Source organism: Chinchilla lanigera, unplaced genomic scaffold (genome assembly GCF_000276665.1).
Source record: "Chinchilla lanigera isolate Chin_1 unplaced genomic scaffold, ChiLan1.0 scaffold00031, whole genome shotgun sequence".
NCBI classification, from domain to species: Eukaryota; Metazoa; Chordata; class Mammalia; order Rodentia; family Chinchillidae; genus Chinchilla; species Chinchilla lanigera.
Genome location: NW_004955432.1, coordinates 2,522,664 through 2,542,311, shown reverse-complemented (window position 1 = coordinate 2,542,311; position 19,648 = coordinate 2,522,664). Strand labels below are relative to the sequence as shown.

Sequence of the window (19,648 nt, the reverse complement as noted above, 5' to 3'; positions counted from 1 at the left end):
CCCATCTCTGGTGCAAGTCATATCTATGTGTAACAACTGGAGGTGCCCATTAATCACCGGGCGTTATCTGTCTGTTGGGCCCCTCAGATATTCTTCACGACTCTCATTTTAATGTGTCTAGTTATACAGTGTTTATAGTTGTCAGAGAAAACCAGGGATGTGTAGTACTTACAGCAATAAAAACAGATTGTATTCAGGATTTTGCAATAGAGAAAAAGAGACCTCAGCGGAGCTGGAACTGGGCTGAGTTGGGAACACAGCATAGACATGCAGGAATTCACAGTCAAGGGCAGAGAGGTCAGTGGGTGGACAACTGAGAGGAAGCATGAGGAACAAAGGGATTCCAGCTAAACCAAACTAGCAGGACCCTTGGCCAGGATGGGCCAGGTAGTGAAGCATCCCTGGGCGAGGGGAGGGGGATGAATCCCACTCGGTAGGGACACTGATCAGATACGGAAGATGGGGATTTGGGCCAAACCAATTTAAAATGATTCTTACTAAAACTGGACAGTGCCGATGGAGGCAAAGTCTGAACAGCAGTCCTGGTTGAAAGAGAGTTCGGGAAGCCTGAGAAGAGTTTGAGCAATGAGCGACTCTTCATCGAGGATATATGTTGCTTTTCCGTTCTGGTCTTCTAAACGTCTTGTCATATTTGCTTTAAATTATAAATTGCCAAATTATAAACATTACAGGAAAGTTTTGAAAATAGCGTATTTGAAACCACTCATGACCCCAACAAATTAATTGCCCATGCTATTTAAAAGTTATTCTATTTCATGTTTCTACTGACATTAATACTACTATGTCAGTTAAACCTTAGGTGACCTCACAACCCAGTCTAGCTATGCAGCTGATTCCACAGAGTCTCTGAGTGATAATCTGAAATTGAAAATGGTCTTCCCCTTGTACGGATAAGGATCTAGATGTATGAGAAATTGTATTTTTCAGCTGGGCGTGGTGGCATACACCTTTCTTTTTTTTTTTTTTTTTTTTTGGTTTTTCTCTGGTACCGGGAACCGAACTCACGACCTTGCGCTTGCCAGGCAGGCGCTTTGCCGCTGAGCTAAATCCCCAGCCCCGGCATACACCTTTAATCCTAGCACTTGAGAGGCTATGAGGCAAGATGATCAGGACTGCATAGGTAGACTGTTTCAGAAAAACAAATTGTATTTTTTAAAAGTTACAATAGTTTATTTGGGTAAAGCAGAACTTTATAGTGTAGGTCTGTGTAGACCAGCTGCATAGCCAATTCAGTGCAATTGCTAGCATCCCAGAGTCCCGAGAGGTGTGGTTAGTGAAATATGTACAAGGGCCAGGGAGTCACAGCTGTCAAGTTTTCTCTTGATGTCTGGATATGACCATGCCCTTCCCCGACTGCTTCAGTCTGAGCAAGGTCTGTGCATTGTGTCAGTGAGCAGCACAACTTTCCTCCGCAGAAAACCACAACCGTTATGGATTGGAAAATCTCATTGCTTGATGCCTGAAGGTAAACTTTTGAAATTGAATTTCATACTCCTGGGACATATTGACTTCAAACTTAATTCTCTATAAGTCACCAAAGCAAAAACTGGGGAGCATGCACCACACTTAAGTGTGCGCCGTTTGGCAAGGAGCACACTCCCGGGCTGTGACGGACTCTCACGCGGATATGTTTCCGCAACGTCATCTTAGGCTGGGTGCAAGGGCTGGCAGTGCCCTGCTTGGCCGCACTCTGCTCATCCTGTGTGCACCTCACCTCTGCATGCAGATGCACCTGAGAGCTGGCCCGTGGCCTTCTTTAGTGGCTGAGCCTTGAGATAGTGGAGCTTCTCTTCCAGGCACACACATACACACATACACACACACACACACACACACACACACACACACACACACAGTGTAACAGGGGGCCAAGGACCCTCCTCTCCCTTCCCTTAGCTCCTCTCCATCATTTTCTTTTAATTTAAACAATTTTTATTAGCATACTTTTGCAGTACATAACGATGACATTCATCTTTGGGAGTTGGTACATGAACACAGCGCATATTAATTCTTTTTCCTTCCCCTACCTTCCCCTTCCTCTCCCTTCCCTCCGTCTCTCAGTCCCCTTCCCATCAGCATTCTTTACAGTGAGTGATGAGCATGAGAGTTCACCCGCTTCCCTTGAGGCTGCTCAAACTCCATGTCAGACTGCGTGAGCCCTCTGCAGGATTTATCTGTGGGTAATGCGCACACCGGAGCTCCCTGCAGGGTGTGGGCTGAGGCTGAGTCCACCTGAAATTGTAGCCTTACTTGGCTGCTTCTTCCTCTTGCCCTTCCCCTTCCTAGCTGCCCTTCCTTAGCACTACCTGCGGTGAACACGCTTCTCTGGATCTACTTCGGAGAACCAATCCAAAGATGATGATGGACTCTGAGAAATTAAATATGTTACTTGACGCTTTTTGGAAAAAATAGATTTTTTTCCCCCCTCTGGTTTGCTAATTTGGGATACATCTGTGCAAGTGGGCAATCTTGAAAGTTAATTAAAAATTAAATAAGATATGGATTAGAGTTAACATTTATTGAGGCAATACCATGTTCCAGATACTCTGTTCATTTTCTCTCATTTCTACAATAATCTTGCATTTTAAGGATAAGTTAATTGAGGCCCATAGAAATTTATTAATGTGCCCAAGTCATAGAGCTAGTAATGAGTAGAACCACAATTGAAGTTCACATCTTTCTGACTTTCAACCTTCTCAGGGTATTAAAATATTGATTTTTAGAGCTACCAAAAGTTTTCTAACATTAAAATGTATGATTCACTAAAATTGGAGGCAACTGTTTTTATGAAAAGATAAAATATATTATAAGATACCAAGCTTAATTTTCCACAATCAGAATGATTGAAAATAATTTCTAATAAGCACTGAGGTCTAGTGATATCGGTTTGCTGTGTACAGAAAAATCTTTGTCCAATGTCTGATGTAATCTGTGGTCCATAGGAACAGAAAATTATTGCAAAGATGACTGGCAGTGGCCAGGGGATAGGAATGAGCTGGGGAGCAGGTGGCGGAGGGTTCTGTTGGGCTCTCCCTTCGGGGTGCTCATGCTCAGTCCTGTGATTGTGCTGGATCACAATACTATTTAGAAAATTATTTTCTCAGCCTCTAAATAAACCACAGTTTTCTGTGAACACTTACTCATCTTACAAGCATTGTCTGTCTGTCCCATAGGACGATCTTTAAAGAAGACAATAAAGGGATGGTGGCCATGGGGACATGACCGTTTTGCAGACTCTCTGTCTAGCCTCTGTGTTGGGTCCTGATTGAACTGCTTACAGCTGACACAAGCCCTACCCATGTGAAAAATTCAAGAAGAATACCCCAAAAGTATGCCAGAGATCTTTAAAGTTTTGTACAGGGCTGCTGTCAGCACTGACCTCAGACAGGAGTATCTTCTCCCTTTCTGGAATTTTTGCCCTCTCGCTTACCTGGGCATTTCTTATTTATCTGTTTAACATGAAGTTCAGGCATCACCTCCCCTAGGAAGCCTTCTCTGATCCCCACAGGATGGAAAAACTCCCTTTCAGTAAGTTTGTATTACTGTGAGTAGTCATCCAGAAAAATACTGTCATATTGAAAGAATATGTTTGCCTGTTAGTCTTCCCAAAAATTTAAAAGCTCCTTGAGGACAGCAGCTCTGTTCTCTCCTCCCTCTGTCCCAGTGTTTGGCATGGTGCAAGGCACAGGGTTCAGCTCGGTGGCTTGTGAACTCAGCTGAACTATGAGAACAGAAGACTTCCTGTCACTGTGGTCTGTATGATTCATCCTTGTAAGTTGTTTCAAAGCCATGCAGGCAACTCAGGCAGAGGAACACTGGGAACCAAAGGGGCAGTGGAGACACTTAGCCTTTTGGGGGACTCGGGAAGAGAAGAGTGAGGGATATGGCAAGTGGGCTGGGAGAAGTTGGTGACCAGAAGCCATCAGAAGGGCACCAGAGGATGTGGTTTAAGAAGTAAAAGTTATGATGGACACAGTTGGGAAGAGAACATCCTTTGGTGATGGTGGGTTCAAATTTTCTATTTAAATTCAAGGCAAGATAGAGTAGCAGCAGGATCATGGACTCAGGTTCAGCTCTAAGCTCCATTGTGTTCTTTTTCTGTGACTCAACTTCTTCGGTTTTCATTTACTGTATCTGTAAAGTGGGTGTACCAGCACTGACTTCAGTGGGGACTTCTGAGCATAACCTAGAGGTTAACAAGTAGTGCCCTGCAAATATAAGGTGCTTCATAAAGATCCATAGAGCTTACTGTAGGAAGGTAGAGAAGGGGCAGTGGGAAGTTTTTAACAGTAGACATACATCCATTGGTTTGTTCATCGGATGAATACATTGCTGAGAACATATAGCATGTCAGGCACAGGTTATAAATACACGTGCACAACTACTTGTATTGTGTGGTGGGCTGCCTGAGGTTTATGGTCTAGAGGGCTAGCAGATGAAACTGTGGTAGGTAATGTAGAAAGTTCCACAGAAGATGGAAATGGTTTATTCTGACCAGAGAAATCAAGCAATTCTTCCCAGCAGAGACAGCATTCCAGTGGAGTGTGGAAAGATGATGAAGTAGAGAAGGGGCTCAGTTACCTGTCAAACACAGGAGGTCCATGGTGGATAGGGAGTCTCCAATCAGAGGGCAGCGGCAGGAGAGAGGTGGACAGAGGCAGGATGTGAAGGCGGTTCCGGAACTGCTGTGGGGTTTGGAGTTGACCCTGAGGCTCAGCAGAGCCACTGCCTTTAGGGATTGGTAAGAAAATAGTGAAGCAGAGAGGACTAGACTGTCTAAATGTGAAGAATGGTCATGTTTATGTTGTTCATCTACCAAAACTTGCTTGGCTTCTACCAAAGCTTTTTTTACCTTTCTGCTCAATTTGCTATTAAACTTGGAAGTGATTAACGAAGCTGTTTCATTTGAATACTAATAGTATAACAAATTATTTAAAAATTCTGGTTTCATGGCCTTCATACTGTTTTAATGGACCAAAAATCCTTGTATGGCAATACTTATTAAATAACTAATGTGGAATCCATTCATTCCTCCAACAAATATTTGCTGAGTGTTTGTCTACTCTGGGCCACCCTGCTGCAGACCTGAGGACAGATGGACGTCTGCCTCCTGGAGCCACCTTTGCAATGCAGGAGATGGAAAAGACTGAAAATATGTAAAGGCTGCAGAGGGTTAGTCTGGGAAGAAGGTAGAAGTGGGTGGGGAAGGTGAGAGGAATCCTCCTAAGTAATCTCTCCACTTGACCACAGTGAGGAGAGCCAGAGCAGGGATACCCATTCAGAAAATTTGAAGTCTTATTGTTTTTCCATTACTGACTTAACCACCATCAAATCCAATAGATCTTAAACATTTCTGTCTGTCTCTCTGTCTCTCTCTCTCTCTGTGTCTCTGCCTCTATCATCTCTCTCTATCTCTGTCTCTGTCTCTCTCTATCTCTATCATCTGTGTCACTATCTCTATCTATCACTCTCTCCTTGAATGATAGAATAAAACCACCTTCCACCACCACTCACTGGGCATATCTGAAGTCAGCTGTAGGGAATGATATTCTCCACCTGTGAATATTCTTTTGCTGGGACTTATTTGGAAGGTTTGTGTGGTCTGCATTGAATTAGAAATGAGATCATTGAATTTGAGAATAATAGTGTCTATTTTTCTATTTTAGCTCTATAAAGAACTGTAGCTCTGCCTCTGCCTATTAGGTTCCCACTCTGAGCTGGGCTTTGTGCTGAGTGCTTTCTGTATATAATCTCTTAACTCTTCAGCACTGCTCTGGGGTTCCAGAGACTCAGGGAGACCCACCCAAGGCCATGCTCCTCCTAAAAGGTCAAGCCAGGTCTCACTCAGGACACTTGTACCATAACCACCACACCTTCCAACCCCTCTTCCGGCCTGGCCTCATTTCCTCCTTTATTTATTCTCCTGTGACCTTTTCTGTCTCAATATTTCCTTTCTCTCCCTCATTTATTTGGCAAATGTCATCGACTGGTTCTGATCACAAACAGCTGGATGGGAAGAGAAGGTACAGGTTTGCATGGGTGGGGCTGGGCACATACCAGGCTCTGAAACATGGGTGAAGTCACAAGGGAGGGTCAATGGCTTTGCCCCCAAGAGGTGTGCTGACGCATCCAGTCCTCAGGGGACACAGGGTTATATCACCTCTGACTCTGAAGGGACACATGGGAAAGGGGTGTCTGTCCTCGGCACTTTGTGTACTCTGTCTTCCATGCCACCGTGTGGTGGATGTCGTTGGCCATTTCTACACCTGAAGAAACTGAAGGCTCAGAAAGGATGTATGTCTTGCCTTAAGCTACAAGGCTCTCTCAAGCAGAACTGAGTCCAATGTAACAGTCTAATTCCAGAATTCAAAAATCTTAGCTTTTCTCTCAAAGCAACTTCCTCATGAAATCGGTGGTGGGAGGGGCTGGGTTCTGTGGTCTAGCCTAGGAATTTCAGCATCCCATAGCCTTTTCTGTGACAATGGCCTGCTAAAGGCTTAAGACTGTCTACAGAAACCTTTTAACAATTTAACCCAGGATTTCCTAAGCAGAAACCTTTTAGAAAGAAACAGCTACTAACATAATGAAAACCTGGTATGTGAAATACTGAAATAGATCCCAAACTTGTCGAGAGAGAGGGAGAGCGAGAAGGAGAGAAAAGAAGGAAAAAAAAGAGAAAGAGCAAGAAAGGAAGAAAGGGAGAACCCCAAAGAGGAAGATGGAATGAAGGTATATTCAGATATTCCAGTAAAATCCAGAATACCTTTTCCACCCTTCTGCTATTCCTGATCCTTCTTGCTCCTGTGCTTCACAAATTGGCACACAAACCTTTCCCCAATGCATAAGATGAGATGAGAAGATAAATTCTTGGGGCTGATCGCAGCCTGCACACTGGCCAGAAGGCTGAGGGAGGCTGCCTGTTCAGGTGGCTGCAGTCCAGCACCATGATGGGAGAGCTGAAGGGTGGCCCAGGGTCTGGTGTCGGAGGCACCTGCTCCCACTGTCACTACCCAGAGAGATTGAATCTGCTTCCTTTGGCTTCTATGGCAAACAAGGGACCCAGAGGGGTAACAGGTCCAGCCCCCTGACTTCATGTACAGTGTGTCCCCCCAGCACATGTTTTTCCTGAATCAGTGTGAAGACCACCTATTGTCTTCTCTTTCCCTTCTGTGCTCAGCCATGAGCACACGCTTAACCAGAGATATCACTGTTGGCAGCAACACCGTGAAGATTGCAATTTGCCCTGTTTATTGTTTGCCGCAATCCACAGGCTCTTAGTGTGTCCTGAGGACATCTTCCCTGCCCACTTCCTTTGCTCCTCGTTTCTTGAATAGAATGTGTACATAACTTGGAGTAGAGGAGAATTCATATAACATATTCTGTACAGATGATGCCTAATTTAAATAGCTTGGCTTGGAATTTTTCAATTTTACGGTGTATAGAGGTAATACACATCTAACAGGAACCATACTTGGAGCTTTGAATTGGAATCCCTTACTGAGTGGGAGACTTGTGTGCGATCCTCTCTCATGAGGCTGGAGGCAGCAATGAGCCAGATTCCAGTCAGCCACAGGATCCAGCCCCACAACTGACACCCTGCACTGCACTGTGTGGTTAAACGGTGTGGCCAGCGGGTTAGGGAGCAAGTGTGTTTTCAGTTTAAAAGAGTAAGTTTGGACTGGGGATATAGTTCAGTGGCTCAGCACCTGCCTGCAAGTGCGAGGTCCTGACTTCGATTCCTGGTACCAAAAAAAAAAAAGAGTGAGTTTAATGGGATAAAACTTCAATGTAAATTGAGAAGCATTTGTATAATTGTAAGCATTCACAATCAAAATACTTAGCTGCTTTTTGGTGTTTTTTTTCCCCCCTAAATCAATAAAAACATTATTAAAAATAGCAAGCTTTTAATACAAACTTTCATTAAAACTTTCCATTTATGCAAATATCAGAGTGTTAATGTCCGTACAATTTTGTGTTTAGCTGCTGTGAGGGCCTTGCTATCAAAGTGTGGTCCTTTTGACCAACATCACTGATGTCATTTGGAAAGCTGTTAAAGATGCAGACCCTGAGGCCTCACCGCAGACCTCCTGAACACCCATCTGCATTTTAATGAGATTCCCAGGCAATTCAAATGTGTTTTCAAGTTTGAGAAGGCCTGTTCTAGAGTGCACAAAAAGCAACATCATTTTATTCATGCCCTCTTAGCCTAGTTTCATGTTTATACCTTTAATAGAGTGCAGCAGCTCTGCAGTTTTCACATAATAATTCACTGTGGGATGTCTTCTACATTATTGCTCAGGAGAGGGAGAAAGCCTTTGAGGCTCAGAGTTGGTCCTTACTAGATAGGTTGGTAGATATAGATAGATACACAGGTACAGATGGAAATACAGATACATACTATTTTTCAAAAGCTTCATTGATAACAAGTACCAAGAAAAAGGGTCTGAGATCTTACTCTACTGCAGGCGATTAAGGTAGCCTGCTACGGGCTCATAGATGGTGGGATTCCTGGATCAGAGACCAAGGACTTCAATACTAACTGCACAGCATTCAGAGGAGCAGCGTATTTGTTCCAGTCTCCTCTGCCCGAATCCCACAAGGGTGATACATGCAGGCCCAGATGATGCCTGTGCACACTCTGAGCTATGCTGTAGGAGAGGAATGCTAAATGGAGGGTGTCTGAGTACTTTTCAATGGACGATAAACGTTTCTGAAGACACTGTATATCCCATTCTGTAAAAGGGTTTCTCATGCGAAACAGTTGCTTCCCTTTGCTCTGTGTGTCTAAGTGGAGGCTAAACCTTTTATTAATGCTGTGGAGGTGATTTTTACTTTGCCTTTTTAGCGTTTTTCAACTCTCAGAGATTAAGAAAGTTTGAAGATGAGAAAACCAGAGCAGTTTTATAAAGTGTTGTTGTACTGCTAAGTGTTTAACATCTAGCGCTAGGGTGTGTGGGGAAGGAACCCTCATTTGTAACACTTCCTAATTTCTGGGATATGGCTGGTGGTTGCCAACATAAGTCAGCCAGCTTGGAAAGCTCCTGAAAATGTAGAGAGCCAGTGTGAGCCTGCTGGCACCTCACTGCAAAAGTCATATATAGCAGTTTTTTGACAATGAAGGTAGTTTTTGCAAAGGTTTGCTTGTAGAAATTTCTTTTATTAAGGTTTTTTCAGATATGCTCTCTCTGTCCCTGGCAATGTATAGCTAGATTTATGTTCAGGCAGGATGAAAGCTGAAATAACAGGGTCTTACTAAATTGCTCAAGCTGTCCTCAAACTTCCAATCCTCCTGCTTCAGCCTCCCTGGTAGCTAGAACTACAAGTGTGTGCCACCACACTCAACTCTAAACGATCTTTTGAAGTTTGTTTTAACATCCTGGCTTGAGTTTAAAAAAAATAAGAAAGCCTTGCACTAAGGCTACAACCAGCCCTTTTCCTCTTTTTGCATAAATAAACCACCCCTTGCTCAGCGTATTTGTTGCCTCTGCAACGGCCTGTAGGTGCAGTCTGACTGTCACTGCTGTGTTCTAGATTAGTGGGAAGCTAGTGAGTCTTTGATCAGCTAGCAATGACTCCTTATCATTGGGTGATCTGCAGAAATGTAGTAAATCTAACTTGGAGAACAAGGCGCCTGCACGGGCTTGGACCAGGAGCAGGGAAACTGCCTGCACTGGTGAGGCCTTGTGCTCTGCCAGGAGATGTCCCCGCAGCTGTCCCGGGGCTCAGCTCGGCAGCCGACTTGTGCGCAGCCCTGCTCTGGAGCTCTCTGTTGTGGTGTTGGCAGAAGCATTTTCCTGGAGAACAGAAGAGTGAGCTTGGACACTGTGATTTCACTGAAGCTGCTGGTGAGCAAGTTGTTCTCCTGCTGGACCCACCAAGCTCACACTGGAAGGTCCTGCCTCCCTCCCCAGGCACCCAGAGTGCCTCTGTCTTCTGACATCTGTGCCTGTCGTGCAGCTGAAGGCAGAGAGGTGATGTGTGTTGAGGTCTACACTGGAAAGAGTGAGGTGTGCTTTCCATGAACTCTGGCTTTCCTTGGGCCCGTCTCTTCTCCCCTCAGCACTTATTGGAGGAGGGACCTTGACTTTAATGCAGGTCCGAGTGCCTTCTTCCCCCTCCCTTGGGTAATATTGATTAGGAGGCTTCAATTACTTATTTATCAGATTTAGAAGATGGTCATCTTGCCAAGGTCTCTGGGCACATAGACAAGCATAAAAATATTAACAAGTAATGATAATAAAAAACATCTACCCAACATAGATGTATTTTCCAAAGGTTCTCCATCAATTTCACTGAGAGCCTGGTGAAAGTGATTTAGAGCTTCCATTACAACTTGATGCTTTTTCTTTTTATAAAACACGCTGCTCATTTCCATGGGGGTTTGTGTTAGGTAAATGCCTCAGCCAGCAAAGAGATGGAATAAGTAGATTTTCTGTTTAGGCTAAGGCTACATGGAAAAGACAACTCCCATGCTGTATTGCAGAGGCCAATTCCCCACTCCATGCTCTCTTCTTTCTTCATGTTTTTGTAAAAGTAAAAAATTAAAAAAAAACATTAAGAAAGGAACATTAAAAAAGAACATTAAAACATTTGCATTGTTTGTCCTCAAGTTTTGTCTAAATGCGCTGAGACAAATTTGCTTTAAAATAGTATTCCTGTTCAGTAAGGTAGGGGGGATTCCCTGAGGAGGATGTGATACACCCTGTCCTATGGTGGCTGTACCTTCATTGCCCATCCTGGGAATACTACAGGAATGGCTGGTTGTAGAAAGGCTTAGCTGGATGCTGATGATATTATTTCATGTCAAACATTTAGAAATAATAAGGCATTCAGATAGTAAGTTTGGAGAACTTTTCTCAAGTGTGTTGGATCTGAAATCCTAATGTCATGTTAGACTTCTCTGGAGAAACCTTCTCTATTTTTATCTGTTACTGATAAAAGAAAAAACTGTAAGTCCCAACAAGAAATCAAGATACTTCTGACCACTGCCATGTCCAGCATTAACAACCCAAACCAATAGTAGGTTAGGAGCATAGTGGCAATTAGCTTTTGTGATTAGAAAATAAAACATTATAGACAGGACCGTATTATTTTTGTTTCCTTTAAAACTCTGATCATGTAACATGCCAATGTTAGGGAATGCATTGGCTCAGTTACTTGTTAGAGTTCCACTAGAAGGAAATAATTTGAGTTCTTCTCATAGAAAGTTGTCAAACTATGGTCTTCAGGTAATATGGCCCAGTCTTTGTTTTGTAAATAAAGTTTTATCGACACACACCACTACATATTCATTTATCGGGTTGTCAGTGGCTGCTTTCATAGTACAAAGGCACAGTTGAGTAACATGCCAGATTTTGTGCCTTGCAAAGTCTACAATAGTACTTACTTTCTGATCCTTTTTGGAAAAGTTTACCGAAACCTGCCTTAAAAGAACACATAAGCAAAATATCTAACAAAATAACAACCTGCTGTGTAGACCCCAAATCCATGTGCAGAGATGGAGATCTTGCCTATTCTTCTCTCTGTCAGGCTGTCTCCAAGACAAATTAGATGTACAAGTAGTGAGCTGGGAGCAGAAAGAAGTTCTAGCTCTGGGGAATTCTGAGGTCCAACTTTCTGTTGCAGCTACGCAGTTAGAGTCTGTGATTCCAGTTCCATTTTATGTACTAAAGTGGGAGAGAAACCTTCCCTGCTACCATCAGGGTTGGGGAAGTGCTGGATCTCGCTGGTCAGTAGTCCTTGTTGATCTGTTGATTCCCAGTTCAGAGCTGGTGTACCGAATGGTTATACATAGAAGTAGAACCTATTATACTTGGATATGTTTCTTCCATAAAGCAAAATAAGTAAGAAGTTTTCTGATTTAACCGGGTTAGTAGTAATTTCAGGCATGTGGCAGACTTTGGGTCTATGTTCTTGGAAAGCAAATTAAATAAGGTGTGGTTGTGGTGCTGACTCAGGTATTCTGCGGTTGAGTCCTTTCCCCCAGTGTTTGTGATAGCTTTTCTTTTTTTTTCTTTTTCTTTTTTTCTTAAATGAAAGGTTTGTTATGGCTATTTTGAATAAAATACTACAAAAAGTCATTTGTAGTAAATGTGTAACTGTGTGGTCTTTGTCTATTCTCCTGCTTTTCTTCCCCTCTCTGGCCAGTCCTGTTTCTGTCTCCTCCTGGCAGAGCAGCTGTGTAGTCTATAAGAAGAAAGGTGGTGCGGTCATAGAGAAGCAGGAATTTTATAAGGACAATCCCTACTTTTAGGGGAGTCTTACTACTTTTGAGGCAGAGGAGAATCTTAGGAGAACACCACTTATAGATCCTGAAATAACACCCTTAAAATTAATTCCTACTTATATTTGGGTGCTGTCTAATGTATCTTTTCTTGATTATCTTAAATGGTGTCTTTCACTGGCATTCTCCAGTGTACCATATCTTTGAGCATAAATGCACACAACCTGTAAATTTCCATGTTAATAAACAAAATATATATTTTTGTTATCTTAGTATAACACTTGTTTTCTTATAGCTTCAGTTTAGCTAGTTAAAAAAAAAAAGTTATTTTAAATGAGATGAATGCCCCCTGGTGGAAACAGTGGCAAATATTTGCTTGGACTTGGGGGGACAACTAAAATTTAAAATCCAGAGCAAATATCCAAGTATAATTATGGGGCAGTGTTGGGATATAATTGATGTAGGTCAGAGAGTGTTTTTTTGTTTTATAAACATATGCCTCATTTCAATGCATTAAACCGAAGATAACATCAACTTGTGAGGGTCAAGAGTTTCAGCGAGGAATTAAATAAACCAGTATTACAGCAATTTCTCTAGCATCTTTCATGTTAACTTGGAATTTCTTAGCTAGTAAAGTCATTTATAACAGAGCTGTTTGTAATGATTTTTTAATGGAAGACTTTTAGATAATACCTTGGAGGGTGTTTTTAAACTAAATAGTTAAATAAGAGAAAATTGTGGGAAGGATCAGAGTATGGCCTCCTGGAAAAATAAGTCCATGGGAGGCCTGAGCAGGGTCTGGGATTTAAGCTCCACTGAAGGACAACTTTATGTTGTTTGTCTCCTTAACTAGACAATTCATTTGGGTTCATCACACCAGGCATTTGTTCTTGCTAGGACTCTCATTTTCATAGAAAGCTTCAGTTTGGGCATTTCTTTTTCTGAACATTGCTGAGCTCTAGATTTCAGGAACTGTAAACCCACTTATAAGAATAAACACAGAGAAAACGACAAGCGAGAGTTATGTAGGAGGCTGTGGCCCCTCTTGGGGAGCAGACCCTGAAGGAAGTACGGGCCAGGAGTACGTTTTGCTGGTTTCCCCTCTGGACGATCAAAGCTAGTTTTGCTGTGGCTGCTGTGTTAGCAGGAAAGCTGTGGTCTTTTCTGCTTGTGCATTTTTCCCACTTGGATGTGGCCTTTAGATACGAAAAAAGAAAAATAACCAAGGACCATCTTAAAAGATGATGTTCTGCATACTTAATGGGCTGAATCACCCTCTCCCTTTCCAGATATGGCTCATGTCCCTTGAGCTATGGATACGGGTGATAATAAATACCATTGTACTTGTCCTATCACTAAATGCCACATTTTCTGAGGTAGTGATGTTTGTTTGCTTCAGCATTTCTAAGGGATTACACTCCGGAGGATAGCAGTTCTTCTTCTTTTTTTTCTGGTACTGGGAATCGAACTCGGGGCCTTGCACTTAACAGGCAGGTGCTGTGCTGCTGAGCTATATCCCTGGCTCTTTCTTTCTTTCTTTCTTCCTTCCTTCCTTCCTTCCTTCCTTTCTTTCTTTCTAGTATAGCAGTTCAGATGAAAGCCATGTGCCACCTTTTGAGTCACTTACCAACTTTCCATGACTGGGAAGGAACGGAGTTCTTAAGAAATTGTTCTTCTAAAACAAGTGCCTTTGGTAAAACTGTGATGCTTGATCTTGTATTATCCATCCTCTTATGTCCTGAAGTGGGTGGATTATGGGGCATGACTTCCCTAAGTATGAGACGGTAGATCATGTATGGGAGACCAAGGGAAACCACTGAAGACTGCTGATGCTTTTGGATACATCTTCAGGAATTTGTTCCAGAGATTAAAAAACCTAAGTCGGTTCTCTTACTGTAAATATCTCTCTGCCTTCATCCTCCAGTATCACAAGTATAATGTGATATGTGCTGTTGATGACATTTCCTCTAACAGATGTTCATTTAGAATTGTTGGATATCCAATGAAAGGATGTTTGATACATTCAAAGGTTGATTTCTCCTTCTCAGTAGTAATTTTTACCACAAAGTATTTTTGTTGACATGGTGTGGATCCTGAACAATGCTACCCAGCTTGGTCCCTTGTATTACTGATTCAACTTGGTTCTAAATAATTCTCCGTTACTTCCCTGAGTCTGATTCACTACCAGAGGGTAAGGTTTTCTGGCCATCCTTTCCCCATCCCTTTATTCACTGGCAAACATGCACCACTTCACCCTCTAGACATTGAGTTAAGTGCTTCCATCTTCCAGGAGCATAGATTCCAGTGGGAAAATGCAGTCAGTGGATACATTTGATATAGTTTGAAAGGTACCTTAGAATCCGGCCTCAGAAATGAGCACTGATGGAGGCTTTGGAGCTGCAGAGTGTGAGAGTTTGGGGGAAGGGTATGGAGAAGAAGGGGGAAGGAATCCAGGCAGGAACTTTATGTCCAAAGACGTGAGTATGAAATGTGTGAGATTCCTCCATTTACAGAGAGTTTGATTTGACTGGAAAGAGCCCTTAAAATGTTGTGAGCAAAGACAGAATGGTTGCAGAATGTTGTGCGACCTGCTAGGAAGGCACAGACAGAGTCAAAAGGATTTGGGCTCAAATCCTCAGGCCCTGTGCAGCCAGCTGTGTGGCATCAGGGAGCTCCCTCCCCTCTCCTGGTGGCTTCTCCTCTGGACAGTGGAAATAGTGCTACTTCCTCAAAATGTAGGAGTGGTGTGAGGGCTTGCATGTGACACACTTAGAGTCTGGCAGTCACAGTCTGAAGACATGTGCTTCCATCTGGATGTGTGTGTGGGGAAAACACGCACATGTGTTTCCACATGTGTATTTAAAACTGGCCATGTGCAAACTCCACATTCACTTCAGTTCACGTGGTGACATTCATGTGCAAGGTGCCAGCTAAAGATGCTACCCCTTTTAGTGACCTTCCTGGGGGGAGGAGGGCAGAGGGTGTTCAATCATTAATGGTAGTCAACTAATTGATGTCTGTATATGACCACAAAAAAGTCTAATATCCGATATGAATCAAAATGCTAGAAAGCCATCCATCTGTGTTATTAACATTTTAATTTAGATCGATGGGGAAAAATAATCCCTTTGGGGGTTTATTTCTGTCTGTAGTGAGTATTTTTTCTTCTCATTATTTAGTTTCTTTGAGAACTGAACATGTGTAAAAAGATTTCAGTGAATCCATTTTCTGTACAGGTTGGACAAATACAGAGTGCATAAATCTTATTTAATTCAAGTTCATATGTTTTATGAGAAGGCCCCTTCCTTACTCTCTCATCCTATTTCCCCTGAGAACAATAAACAGATGATGTTACCAGTAATTTAAAAATGCAAATCATGTCACAGAAGTTCTCTAAAGAATTGTCTCCCCCTATCCCGACACTCCTCCCCTTAGACAAGAGTGGTAAATGCAAAATCAACAGGACAATAGCAACTTTTTCTGTACCAGTACCATTATCTTTGTCATCCATGCTGGTTAGAAGACTGAGGATCTATAGTCGGTGTCTAAGGAGAGTTTTTACAAATTCAGTGAATATATATGCAGAGCCTGCTTTATGTGCCCTTGGAGACAGACTTGTGGTTATCAGACTGAGCAAGTAGTAGAATCTTTGCAATCAAGTGGTTTCTTTATGGGTGAGGTGTGTACGTAACTCATTTTCCAGAACAAGACAGATGTATGGCTGTGGTTAAGAGACAAAGACGACTTCTGGCTCATGCTATCAATATGTGTGCACAGGAGAATTGCTTTCAAATTGAGCCTCCCAAATCCTATAAAACCTCCTAGTTTGAGAAATCCCTAGTTACTCAATGTGTATGGTGTATGCTTTTAAATGGCGTATTGTACCTTCCTTTTTCCAATGGGATTTTATGTTCTTCTTTAATAACTTAAACCACATTAGAAAAATGTTCTTGGAAGGCATTAGTGTTGGACTAACTGTTCTTAAAAACATCAATTTGGATGGTCTGGAGTAGCCGCCACTGCAGACAAAGGGTAAACTAAGAGCCCTTTCATTTCCAGCCAAGCTAGGGCCTTGCACACAAGTGCTGTGCTAGCAGAGCCTCTCTCAGGCAGTGTGTGCCAGAATTTATTGCAACGTTGGTATGAAAGGAACTGAGAATTCTTTCAGAAACATGACCTTGGAATTCCAAAGGTCACACATGCCTTTGTTCAAAACCAAGGAAACCAGAGTGTGTCCAGCCATAATGTAGCCTCTGGTCCTTCACGCTGGACTCTGCCAACCTTGTCTCATCTAAGTTTGACATTCCCAGAGTACCCTGGGTCTTACCAAGTTAGTAAAATCTGTGTGTTCCCTACATTAACTCCCGCCACAACTTTTACTGTCATTTGTAGAGGATTTGTTTTGTTCCAAGCATGCTTCTAGCCTTTGCATGTATTGTCTCATCTACTACCCTCAACTCTCAGGAGTTAGATGGTGTCTTAGTCTGTTTATTGTTGCTGAAACACAGTACTGCAGGTTGAGTAAGTATAGACACTGGAAGTTTGTTTGTCTTTCTGAGGTTTCTGGGGCACCCTTCAAGGGGCCTCTCACCATGGCAGAAGGCATCATGCAGAAGAGCAAGGATCAGGTCGGCTTGGGTCTCACTTTCTTATAATCTCATCAAGAGGTCGTACTCTCATCCAGCCCTAGTTTGTACCGAAAGGTCCGACCTAAAATACGTATAAATTTGGGTGAAGTTTACAACCCATGAACTTTTGGGTGAAGCAGCTTGTTGGGGTCACTTGTGTGGAAGTCATCAGTGGCAATACCAGGTTGAAACTGGGGAGATTTCAGCTGCAAGTCTGAAGGGATGTTGAGAGTTATTTTTCAGCCCTCCCCCTACATATTATTTTGATCCATCTGTCTTGTTGCTATTTCTTTTTTCTACTGTTTTTCTTTTCTGTTTTTCTGTTGTTTTCTTTTATCTCTGTAGGCTAATCTTTTAAACATTTTATGTTAATAAAACTTAACAGAACAACAAAATCTCTGTGGAAAGAAAGGTGTTATCTCAAAACTAAAATAGGACAATGGCAGAAAGTTGTGTCTCCAAGAAAGACTTTATGTTTAATGTATTGGAACCAGCTCTCAGGAATCATTATATGTAGGAGGTGTGATCAAAAAATACAGTGAATATTTAAAAATTTATCACAGTAAAAGACACGTTGCCACTAACCCCTCTTAAAATACTGCCTCTCTATTTAAACACACTTATACCATCATTTCTGCCACTTTCTGAAGCAGTGTGGGAAATCTTTGGTGAAAGTTCTTAGTTACACTGTAATGGCTGCCTTGATGTCCTGAATTAAATAAAAATATTTTTACCTTTCATGGTCATTTTGATTTTGGGGAAGAGCTAGAGGTCATAAGATACCAGATTTAGTGAATAAAGTTGATGGTCATATTTGTATATGACCATCTGTAATATTTGTATATGACAGGAGTAATATTTGTATATGACAGAAACTGCTAATCGGTTTGGAGAGTCCTCACAGAACTAGGATTAGAAGTTCCACTTAACCCAGCTATTCCCCTTCTGAGTATTTTCCCAGAGGAATTAAAAACATCATACCACAGTGATATATGTGCACCATGTTTATAGCAGCACAATTTGTTATAGCTAAATCTTGGAAACAACCCAAATGCCCATCAACTGAGGAATGATTAAAAAAGATGTGGTATTTTTATCCAATGGAGTACTACTCAGCTATGAAAAAGAGATAAACTCGAGGCTTTTGTAGGTAAATGGATGCAGCTAGAGGCCATACTCATAAGTGAAATAAATCAGACTCAGATGGGTAAACATCATATTGTCTCCTTGGTGTAAGAACCTGAAAGGGAAAGTAAAACTCAAAATGTACAATAGATGATAGAAAGGCAAAGAAATTGCTCAAAGGAAGGAAAAACTGGGATGAGGGAAAGAAGAAAAAAGAAAGAAGGCAATACATAAATAGATAGATAGAGTGTATAGAAGGAAGGCTGGGATTGCTATACTGCTGATGTCTGATGGTGTATTGAAAAGAACACTTAATGCTTAAAATTTTTTATATTTTGACCAATTTTGCATGCTTGTATCTGGTACTTCGAGCAACTGACTTGAAGACAACAAAATGCAATGGAACAACCATTGGTGAATTCCTACCATCTTGTCTAGTGAAACTCTGTATTATCTCTAATGTTTTATCTAATAATTATTTTTTTTATTCTCTTTAATGGTCTGCACAATCTTCCATTCTTACATCTGGTAATCTGAGTAACATAGTTGAAGATAACAATATGTGGTATAACAACCACTGTTAATTCCTATCATTTTGTTTTGAAACCCTACATCACTTTTATTGTTCTCGCTTTGTTTTATGTCTATAATGTTGGTATGTTGTTATTGTTCTTTGTTTTTTTTTTACTACTGTCTTTAAAATTAAAAAAAGAAATTGCTGTAAACATTTTAAAATGAGTTTAGGCTCCCACAAAAATCTTGCTGAACTGCTTCAGAAAGTATCGCGAATGATGGGATAAGTGTGTTCAAAATTTAGGGGAGTGTTTTTAAGGGGATTAATGACAATGACCTCTTACTGTTATTTTTCCATTTTTTAATTTAATCATTCACTGTAGTTTTTTATCATACTGAATATAATAGCAAACACACTGGTTCAAGAAACCATGGACATAAAAGAGTGGAGGTGGAAAGTCTGTCATAAGAAATATAGATATATCAGTCAGTTTTCCTCAACAGAGACACTGTACCCAACACTCTGGACCTCATCTCAGTCCAGAAAAATCCACATTTGTAATCCCATGGAAAAGTTACTGGAATTTTACTAAGTTAATTCCAATCTACCGCTTCCAGTGCAACGCATGGTGAGAATAAAGACACTAAGGTGTATTTGTAGTTGTGGGGAGCCAAGAGGGTCCTAAGTTCAGCTAGAATTATGGCTAGTTGGAACAAAGGCCTCCACCCAGGGCTGAACCCAGGTTTTATTTGTTCGTGAATAGGGGAATGGCTTGGGGATGAGTGACTTAGAGAAAGGCAGGAAGTATGTGAGTGCTGTGAACTGGGCTAGGTAGGAGGTTTGAAATTACCTCTGCAATGTACAGAGAGAGGTATGCAGAAAGAGTAATTTGCATATCACAGATTGGGGCAGTATCTAGTGTTTTAGGGTCAGTGCTTCAGGTTTTTTTTTTTGTTGTTTTTGTTTTCTGGTACCGGGAATTGAACTCACGACCTTGCACTTGTCAGGCAGGTGCTGTACCACTGAGCTAAATCCCCAGCCCCATTGCTTCAGTTTTGATGTGTAATTCATGCCCTGAGAAGTCATAGCCTCTTTTCTTGAGCCTCGTTCTCTGCCAACAGCACAACTTCATGCAGC

At 41.8% G+C, this 19,648-nt stretch overlaps 1 protein-coding gene across 5 annotated transcripts in view; it reads left to right on the top strand.

Annotated features, from left to right (window-relative positions):
• The window catches only part of Ntrk2 (neurotrophic tyrosine kinase, receptor, type 2), a 345,349-nt gene that overhangs the window by 87,320 nt on the left and 238,381 nt on the right, over window positions 1-19,648 (top strand). The gene's annotated exons all lie outside the window — the stretch shown is intronic.